Source organism: Arachis ipaensis, chromosome B6 (assembly GCF_059453495.1).
Source record: "Arachis ipaensis isolate K30076 ecotype BB chromosome B6, ASM5945349v1, whole genome shotgun sequence".
Classification (NCBI taxonomy): Eukaryota; Viridiplantae; Streptophyta; class Magnoliopsida; order Fabales; family Fabaceae; genus Arachis; species Arachis ipaensis.
This window is the reverse complement of record NC_142441.1, coordinates 28,220,578-28,230,574: the sequence shown is the minus strand read 5'-3', so window position 1 is coordinate 28,230,574 and position 9,997 is coordinate 28,220,578. Positions and strand designations below refer to the sequence as shown.

Here is a 9,997-nt window from a genome sequence, read left to right as displayed (position 1 = left end):
CAACCTGTACGTACCATAAATCACTGGGGGAGATTTCTGGGCTATTTTTGACCCAGTTTTTGGCCCAGAAAACACAGATTGGAGGCTATAAAGTGGGGGAATGCATCCATTCATTAATATGTCTTCCATTATTCACTTTTTATAGATGTAGTTTTTAGAGAGAGAAGTTCTCTCATCTCTCTTAGGATTTAGGATTAGGATTCCTCTTAAAGGATTTAGGATTATTTCTTCTCAATTTCCAGGTTTAATGTTCTTTTTATTTATTTTCTCAAATTTTGTTTATGAACTTTTTATGTTTAGGTTGATTTTCTATTTAATATATTTTGAGGTATTTCAGATTTGACTTTGCTTTGCTTTATTTATATAGTTGCTTTTAATTTAATTTAGATATTTTCCTTCTTTTGGCTTTGGTTAAGTAATTGGTAACACTTGAGTTGTCAAAATCAGCAGTGATTGAAATTGGCAGATTACTGATTGATTTGGATCGCTCTAAAGCTAGTCTTCCCACAGGGATTGACTAGGACTTGAGGATTAAATTAATTAGTCCACTTGATTTAACTAAGTGGGATTAAAACCCAATTTTCATCACATCTGATAAGGATAATTGGGATAGGAATTCTAATTCTTATACCTTGCCAAGAGATTTCACTATTATTAATTTATTTTTCTTATCATTTAAATTACTTGCTCCTTATTTCAAAAACCCAAAATTCTACCTTTTCCATAGCTAATAATAAGTCATACTTCCCTGCAATTCCTTGAGAAGACGACCCGAGGTTTGAATACTTCGGTTATTTATTTTTATTGGGTTTGCACAAATGACAAACAAAACTTTTGTAAGAAAGGAATTCTTGTCGGTCTAGAAGTTATACTTACAACAGGGATATATTTGTGAAAATTCTAGATCGCGCGAGAGTTTCGCTCTTTCAAAATGGCGCCATTGCCGGGGAATTGCAAACGTGTGCCTTATTATTGGTTATTGTAAATATTTTTCTTTTACTTGTTTATTTGTTTTTGTTTTCCCTTTTTATTTCTATTAGTTACTATGAGTTCTCACCCCTCTCGCTTTGAGTTTGGTTCTAAATTTGTTGAAAGGAATGGAAGCTATAACAGGACTATGCATCACGGTCAAAACAATCAAAGATGGATGGAGCCAAGAGGATCTGATCAACCCTTTAGGCAACAACGCCTTCCAAAATATCATGGACAAAGACCATTCTACAATGCATACCAAGCTGATAGATATGGTGGACCCCTTGGTAGTTACCAATAAGCCCCACCATGTGCTCATAGACCACCCTCTTAATATAGCTTCAAACCACCACACTCACAAGCTCCTTTTCACCATTCACCTCCGTATGATCCTTATCCACCCCAATTCCAATCCAATTACTCCCAAGAACCACCACTTCCCTATGTACCATGTCAATATCCATCACCTCAAGAATCACAGGCTCGCCTCAAGAAAACAGTAGATCAATTTCATGCAACCCTTCATCAACTGGAGCAAGCAATAAATCAATTATCTTCCAGACGTTTGGACACTCAAAGAACTCCCATAGCTCCATGTGGACAATCTAATGAAGAACGTAGCATGAAGGAGATACTAGACACTCCAGTGGACAGTACAGAGCATGACTTCGTACTGGAACAAGTAGAGGAAGCTATCATTATAGAAGAAGAAGAGTTGATTGAAGACTTAGGAGACGCTGAACCTCCATGGGAATCCAGAATTATGGAAAATTTCGTCAATGATGTTACAATTGATGCTAGGGAGGATAGTGCACAACTCCCAAAGAAGGTATCTTATGAAGAACTGGACGGAATAACCCAAGACGCAAGTTTCCTTGATGATGATAATCACAAGTTAGGTTCTCTTAGTAATGAACTTGCATCTGCAAGTGAATTCTTTGAGACAGGAGAATCTTCCCTGAATGAATACGAAGATGATGCTGAAGTAGATTTTTCTCAACCTCCAACTTATGACTTGAGTGATGTTGAGGAAGAAATCGAAGACTTTGATCAAGACATGGTTGAAATTGAAAAAGTTTGCAAGGAAGTGGAAGAATTCATTGAAGACTACAAGGGAGTAGAGCTTGTAGAACCACTGGAAACATCTATCCCAAGGCCATTACCGCCCAATACAAACTTCAAGTGGGTAAAATCCCTAGCTTTTATATTTACTTTTCCACTTGAATATGGTTTACTTGAAACAGATGGCTAGCTTAGAGCTCTTTGCGGCTTTAAGAGCAAAAGGGAAATGACTCGCACTCAGAGTTGGTATGCAAGATTCAATGAGGTTTCACACTTCAATTTGAGGCGCAAGGATTGGTGCCAAACTCAATTGTATGGATCTCGGAAGCTGTTTGGTCTCTGCAGTGAGAATTCAGATTGCTCACCACCCAGCTGGAAAAATGCAGATCAAGACAAAGACGGGTGTAAAAGCAAAGTTTGGGATCCTAGAGTCTGTTCTGACATTCAACACACTGGAAGCCTTAGAACCTGTTTGAAACTGCTCAAGGGCTTTACGTGCCTTGTTTGGGACCCCGGAGGCTGTTGGCATTCCAAGCACTGGTGGAGATTTTTGGATGAATTCAAGCACAAGCCACCATAGCAGGAAGCTCATCAAATGTCCAACTTAAGGACTTTAACTAAAAGTGCTAGGTGGGAGACAACCCACCATGGTATAATCGTTTCTTTTTCACTTTTCTTTCGTTTTGTTTGTTTTTATATTATTCTATTGAACCTGGATATTATTCATAGCATCTACATTAGCATTGCATTCTGCATACTGTATTATTATAATATATATATATATATATTTCGCACGTGACGCGACAGCGTCGATGATGAGCGGATAATTTATACGCTTTTTGGCATTATTTTTACATAGTTTTCAGTACAATTTAGTTAGTTTTTAGTATATTTTTATTAGTTTTTAATTAAAAATCACATTTCTGGACTTTACTATGAGTTTTTGTGTTTTTCTGTGATTTCAGGTATTTTCTGACTGAAATTGAGGGACCTGAGCAAAAATCAGATTCAGAGGTTGAAGAAGGACTGCAGATGCTGTTGGATTCTGACCTCCCTGCACTCAAAGTGGATTTTCTACCGTTACAGAACTCCAAATGGCGCGCTCTCAATTGCGTTGGAAAGTAGACATCCAGGGCTTTCCAGCAATATATAACAGTCCATACTTTGCCTAAGTTTAAATGACGCAAACTGGCGTTGAACGCCAGTTCCATGCTGCAGTCTGGAGTTAAACGCCAGAAACAGGTTGCAAAGTGGAGTTAAACGCCAGAAACAGGTTATAAACTGGCGTTCAACTCCAAGAGAAGCCTCTACACGTGTAAAGCTCAATGCTCAGCCCAAGCACACACCAAGTGGGCCCCGGAAGTGGATTTCATCATCATTTACTTATCTCTGTAAACCCTAGTAATTAGTTTAGGATAAATAGGACTTTTTACTATTGTATTTATATCTTCGGATCATTTTTAGTCTTGGTTCTCTTGGTTCCCTCTCTGGGGCCGAGACCAATGAACTCCATTATCACTTATGTATTTTCAACGGTAGAGTTTCTACACACCATAGATTAAGGTGTGGAGCTCTGCTGTTCCTCATGAATTAATGCAAAGTACTACTGTTTTCTATTCAATTCAAGCTTATTCCTATTCTAAGATATCCATTCGCACCCAAGAACATGATGAATGTGATGATTATGTGACACTCATCATCATTCTCACTTATGAACGCGTGCCTGACAAACACTTCCGTTCTACATGCAAACAAGCTAGAATGAATATCTCTTAGATATCTAATACAGAGGACCGAGTCCGAGATATTAGAATCTTCGTGGTATAAGTTAGAACCCATGGATGGCCATTCTTGAGATCTGAAAAGTCTAAACCTTGTCTGTGGTATTCTGAGTAGGATCTGGGAAGGGATGGCTGTGACGAGCTTCAAACTCGCGAGTGCTGGGCGTAGTGACAGATGCAAAAGGAGGGTGAATCCTATTCCAGTATGATCGAGAACCTCCAGATGATTAGCCATGCAGGTGACAACGCATCGGACCATTTTCACAGAGAGGATGGGAAGTAGCCATTGACAACGGTGATGCCCTACACAAAGCTTGCCATGGAAGGGAGTAGGACTGATTGGATGAAGACAGCAGGAAAGCAGAGGTTCAGAGGAACGAAAGCATCTCTATACACTTATCTGAAATTCTCACCAATGATTTACATAAGTATCTCTATCTTTATTTTCTATTTAATTATTATTATTATTCGAAAACTCCATAATCATTTGATATCGGCCTGACTGAGATTTACAAGATGACCATAGCTTGTTTCATATCAACAATCTCCGTGGGATCGACCTTTACTCACGTAAGGTTTATTACTTGGACGACCCAGTGCACTTGCTGGTTAGTTGTACGAAGTTGTAAAACAGAATTAAGAATATGAACGTGCGTATTTAGTTTTTAGCGCCGTTACCAAGGAAGGAACGATCACGATTTCGCACACCAAGTTTTTGGCACCGTTGCCGGGGATTGTTCGAGTTTGGACAACTGACGGTTCATATTGTTGCTCAGATTAAGTAACTTTATTTCTAATTTTAAGTTTTTGTTTTTATTCTCATAATTTTCGAAAAATTTCAAAAAAAAATTTAATTGATGTTTTTCAGAATTTTTAAGAATGAATTCTAGAGTTTCATGAAAAATTGTTGGAGCCTGGCTGGCTGGAAAGCCATGTCTAAATTCTTTTGGACTGAGGCTTCCAAACCATCATCACAAGAGCAAGCTAGTTGTTCCTAATCCATCTGCTGCTGTATGACTGATGTGTATTCTGAAGCTTGGCTGGTCATTGGCCATGTCTAGTGTTTTGGACCGGAGCTTTCACTGAAAGCTTGGCTGGCTAGTAAGCCATGTCTAATTCCTGGACTGGAGCTTTAGACTAACAGTTCAAGATTCCTGGAATTCATATTAAAAATTTTGAAATCCTTATTTTCTTTTTCCATTTAATTTTCGAAAAAAATCCAAAAAAAAAATTTATAAAATCATAAAATCATAATTTTTTTTGTTTCTTGTTTGAGTCTTGTGTCATGTTTTAAGTTTGGTGTCAATTGCATATTCATCTTGCATTTTTTGAAAATTGCATTCATGCACTACATTCATCATGATCTTCAAGTTGTTCTTGATGAACTTTCTTGTTTGATCTTCATATTATATTGTTTTGTGTTGTATGGTGTTTTTCATATACATTCTTGCATCCATAGTGTCTAAACATGAAAGATTTCTAAGTTTGGTGTCTTGCATGTTTTCTTTGCATATAAAAATTTTCAAAAAATTAAGTTCTTGATGTTCATCATGATCCTCAAAGTGTTCTTGGTGTTCATCTTGACATTCATAGTGTTCTTGCATGCATCATTTGTTTTGATCCACAACTTTCATGCATTGAGTTTTTTCATTATTTTTCTCTTTCATCATTAAAAATTCAAAAATCAAAAAAATATCTTTCCCTTTTTCGCTCATAAATTTCAAAAATTTGGATTGACTTTTTCAAAAATTTTTAAAATCTAGTTGTTTTTTATGAGTCAAATCAAATTTTCAATTTGAAAATCCTATCTTTTTCAAAAATCAAATCTTTTTCATTTTTCTTATTTATTTTCGAAAATTTTAAAAAATATTTTTCAAAAATCTTTTTTCTTAATTTTATCTCATAATTTTCGAAAATATCATCAATAATTAATGTTTTGATTCAAAAATTTCAAGTTTGTTACTTTCTTGTTAAGAAAGATTCAAACTTTAAGTTCTAGAATCATATCTTGTGATTACTTGTGAGTCAAGTCATTAATTTTGATTTTAAAAATCAAATCTTTTTCAAAACTAATTTTAATCATATATGTCCATTATATCTTTTTAAATCATATCTTTTTCAAAAATTTGATTTTAAAATATCTTTTCTAACTTCTTATCTTCTTATCTTTTCAAAATTGATTTTCAAATCTTTTTCAACTAACTGATTGACTTTTTGTTTGTTTCTTATCTTTTTCAAAACCACCTAACTACTCTTCCCTATCTAATTTTTGAAAATACTTCCCCTTTTTTTTTTCAAAATTCCTTTTTAATTAACTAATTGTTTTAAATTTTAATTTAATTTCAAATTTAATTTTTGAGATTTAACTTTAAATTTTATTTTTATTTTTTGAAAGTCCCTCTCTCTTATCTCCTTCTATTTATTTATTCATCTACTAACACTTCTCCTTACCCAAAAATTCGAACCCCTTCTTCTCCTCTGAGTTCGAATTCTTCTCTTATTCATTCTCTTTCTTCTTTTCTTCTACTCACACAAGGGAACCTCTATACTGTGGTAAAAAGAATCCCTATTATTATTTCCAGTTCCCTTCTTTTTCATATGAGCAGGAGCAAGGACAAGAACATTCTTGTTGAAGCAGACCTTAAACCTGAAAGGACTCTGAAGAGAAAACTGAGAGAAGCTAAAATACAACAATCTAGAGACAACCTTACAGAAATTTTTTAAAAGGAAGAGGAGATGGCAGCCGAAAATAATAATAATGCAAGGAGGATGCTTGGTGACTATACTACACCTACTTCCAAGTTTGATGGAAGAAGCATCTCAATCCCTACCATTGGAGCAACCAATTTTGAGCTGAAACCTCAATTAGTTGCTCTAATGCAACAGAACTGCAAATTTCATGGACTTCCATCAGAAGATCCCTACCAGTTTTTAACTGAGTTCCTACAGATCTGTGAGACTGTTAAGACTAATGGAGTAGATCCTGAAGTCTACAGGCTCATGCTTTTCCCTTTTGCTGTAAGAGACAGAGCTAGAACATGGTTGGACTCACAACCTAAGGATAGCCTGGACTCCTGGGATAAGCTGGTCACAGCCTTCTTGGCTAAGTTCTTTCCTCCTCAAAAGTTGAGCAAGCTTAGAGTGGATGTTCAGACATTCAAGCAAAAAGATGGTGAATCCCTCTATGAAGCTTGGGAAAGATACAAGTAGATGACCAAAAGGTGTCCTCCTGACATGCTTTCAGAATGGACCATTCTGGATATATTCTATTATGGTCTGTCTGAGTTCTCCAAGATGTCACTGGACCATTCTGCAGGTGGATCCATTCACCTAAAGAAAACACCTGTAGAAGCTCAGGAACTTATTGACATGGTTGCAAATAATCAATTTATGTATACTTCTGAGAGAAATTCCTTGAATAATGGGACGCCTCAGAAGAAGGGAGTTCTTGAAATTGATGATCTGAATGCCATATTGGCTCAGAACAAATTGTTGACTCAGCAAGTCAACATGATTTCCCAAAGTCTGATGGATGGCAAAATGCATCCAACAGTACTAAAGAGGCATCTTCTGAAGAAGAAGCTTATGATCCTGATAACCCTGCAATAGTAGAGGTAAATTACATGGGTGAACCTTATGAAAACACCTATAATTCAACATGGAGAAATCATCCAAATTTCTCATGGAAGGATCAACAAAAGCCTCAACAAGGCTTTAATAATGGTGGAAGAAACAGGCTCAGCAATAGCAAGCCTTTTCCATCATCTTCTCAGCAACAGACAGAGAATTCTGAACAAAATACCTCTAATTTAGCAAACTTAGTCTCTGATCTATCTAAGGCCACTCTGAGTTTCATGAATGAAACAAGGTCCTCCATTAGAAATTTGGAGGCACAAGTGGGCCAGCTGAGTAAAAGAGTCACTGAAATCCCTCCTAGTACTCTCCCAAGCAATACAGAAGAGAATCCAAAAAGAGAGTGCAAGGCCATTGAATTAACCATCATGGCCGAACCTACAAGGGAGGAAGAGGACGTGAATCCCAGTGAGGAAGACCTCCTGGGACGTCCAGTGATCAACAAGGAGCTTCCATTTGAGGAACCAAAGGATTCTGAGGCTCATCTAGAGACCATAGAGATTCCATTGAACCTCCTTATGCCCTTCATGAGCTCTGATGAATATTCTTCTTCTGAAGAGAATGAGAATATTACTGAAGAGCAGGTTGCCAAGTACCTTGGTGCAATCATGAAGCTGAATGCTAAATTATTTGGTAATGAGACTTGGGAAGACGAACCTCCCTTGCTCATCAATGAACTGAGTGATATGGATCAACTGACATTACCTCAGAAGAAACGGGATCCTGGAAAGTTTCTAATACCTTGTACCATAGGCACCATGACCTTTGAGAAGGCTCTATGTGACCTTGGGTCAGGGATAAACTTCATGCCACTCTCTGTAATGGAGAAACTGGGAAAGGTACAGGCTGCCAATATCTCATTAGAGATGGCAGACAAATCTATGAAAATGGCTTATGGACTAGTAGAGGACGTGTTAGTAAAGGTTGAAGGCCTTTACATCCCTACTGATTTCATAATCCTAGATACTGGGAAGGATGAGGATGAATCCATCATCCTTGGAAGACCCTTCCTAACCACAGCAAAAGCTGTGATTGATGTGGACAGAGGAGAGTTGGTCCTTCAACTAAGTGAAGACAACCTTGTGTTTAAAACTCAAGGATCTCCTTCTGTAACAATGGAGAGGAAGCATGAAAAGCTTCTCTCAGTACAGAGTCAACCAAGGCCCCCACAATCAAACTCTAAGTTTGGTGTTGGGAGGCCTCAGCCAAACTTTAAGTTTGGTGTTGAAACCCCACATCCAAACTCTAAGTTTGGTGTTGGGAATCTATAAAATTGACCTGATCACCTGTGTGCCTCCGTGAGAGCCCGCTGTCAAGCTATTGACATTAAAGAAGTGCTTGTTGGGAGGCAACCCAATTTTTATTTATCTAATTTTATTTTATTTTTATTGTTCTTTCATGTTTTATTAGGTTCATGATCATATGGAGTCACAAAATAAATACAAAAATTAAAAACAGAATCAAAAACAGCAGAAAAAAATTCACACCCTGGAGGAAGGACTTACTGGCGTTTAAACGCCAGTAAGGAGCATCTGGCTGGCGTTCAACGCCAGAACAGAGCATGGATCTGGCGCTGAACGCCAGAAACAAGCAACATCCTGGCGTTCAGACGCCAGGAATACACCCTGAGAAGAGCTGGCGCTGAACGCCAGAAACAAGCATGGAACTGGCGTTCAACGCCAGAAACATGCTGCATCTAGGCGTTGAACGCCCAGAACAAGCATCAATTCGGCGTCTAAACGCCAGAATTGCATGCAAAGGCGTTTTACATGCCTAATTGGTGCAGGGTTGCAAATCCTTTACACCTCAGGATCTGTGGACCCCGCAGGATCATTTCAGCATCTGTGGACCCCACAGGATCCCCACCTACCTCCACTCACATTCTTCCCTCTTCTCAACACTCACCCTTCCCAATAAACACCCTTTCCCAAAACCCTTCACCAATCACCTCAATCTCTCTTCCCCATAAACCCCACCTACTTTCAAAATTTAAATCACTTTTCAACCCAAACCCACCCAATATGGCCGAACCCACTCCCTCTCCCCTCACTATATAAACCCCTCCATCCCTCCTTTATTTTCACACAACACAACCCTATCTTCTATACCTTGGCCGAATACACCTCCCCTCACTCTCCTCCATATTTTCTCTTCTTCTTCTTCTTCTTCTTTTCTTTCTTCTCTTGCTCGAGGGCGAGCAATATTCTAAGTTTGGTGTGGTAAAAGCATAGCTTTTTGTTTTTCCATTACCATTGATGGCACCCAAGACCAGAGAAACCTCTAAAAAAGGGAAAGGGAAGACAAAAGCTTCCACCTTCGAGTCATGGGAGATGGAAAGATTCATCTCCAAAGCCTATCAAGACCACTTCTATGATGTTGTGGCCAAGAAGAAGGTGATCCCCGAGGTCCCTTTCAAACTCAAGAAAAGTGAGTATCCGGAGATCCGACATGAGATCCAAAGAAGAGGTTGGAAAGTTCTAACCAACCCCATTCAACAAGTCGGAATCCTAATGGTTCAAGAGTTCTATGCCAATGCATGGATCACTAGG

General features: G+C 38.0%; 1 non-coding gene and 1 pseudogene across 1 annotated transcript; one reads left to right on the top strand and one right to left on the bottom strand.

Annotated features, from left to right (window-relative positions):
* Positions 1-1,117: 1,117 nt before the first annotated feature.
* On the top strand, positions 1,118-4,876 carry LOC148554974 (uncharacterized; annotated as a pseudogene).
* Positions 4,877-6,947: 2,071 nt separating this feature from the next.
* LOC148554973 (small nucleolar RNA R71) lies at positions 6,948-7,055 on the bottom strand. The gene has a single exon (XR_015887029.1). It is a non-coding gene; the product is annotated as a small nucleolar RNA R71 (small nucleolar RNA).
* Positions 7,056-9,997: the final 2,942 nt, after the last annotated feature.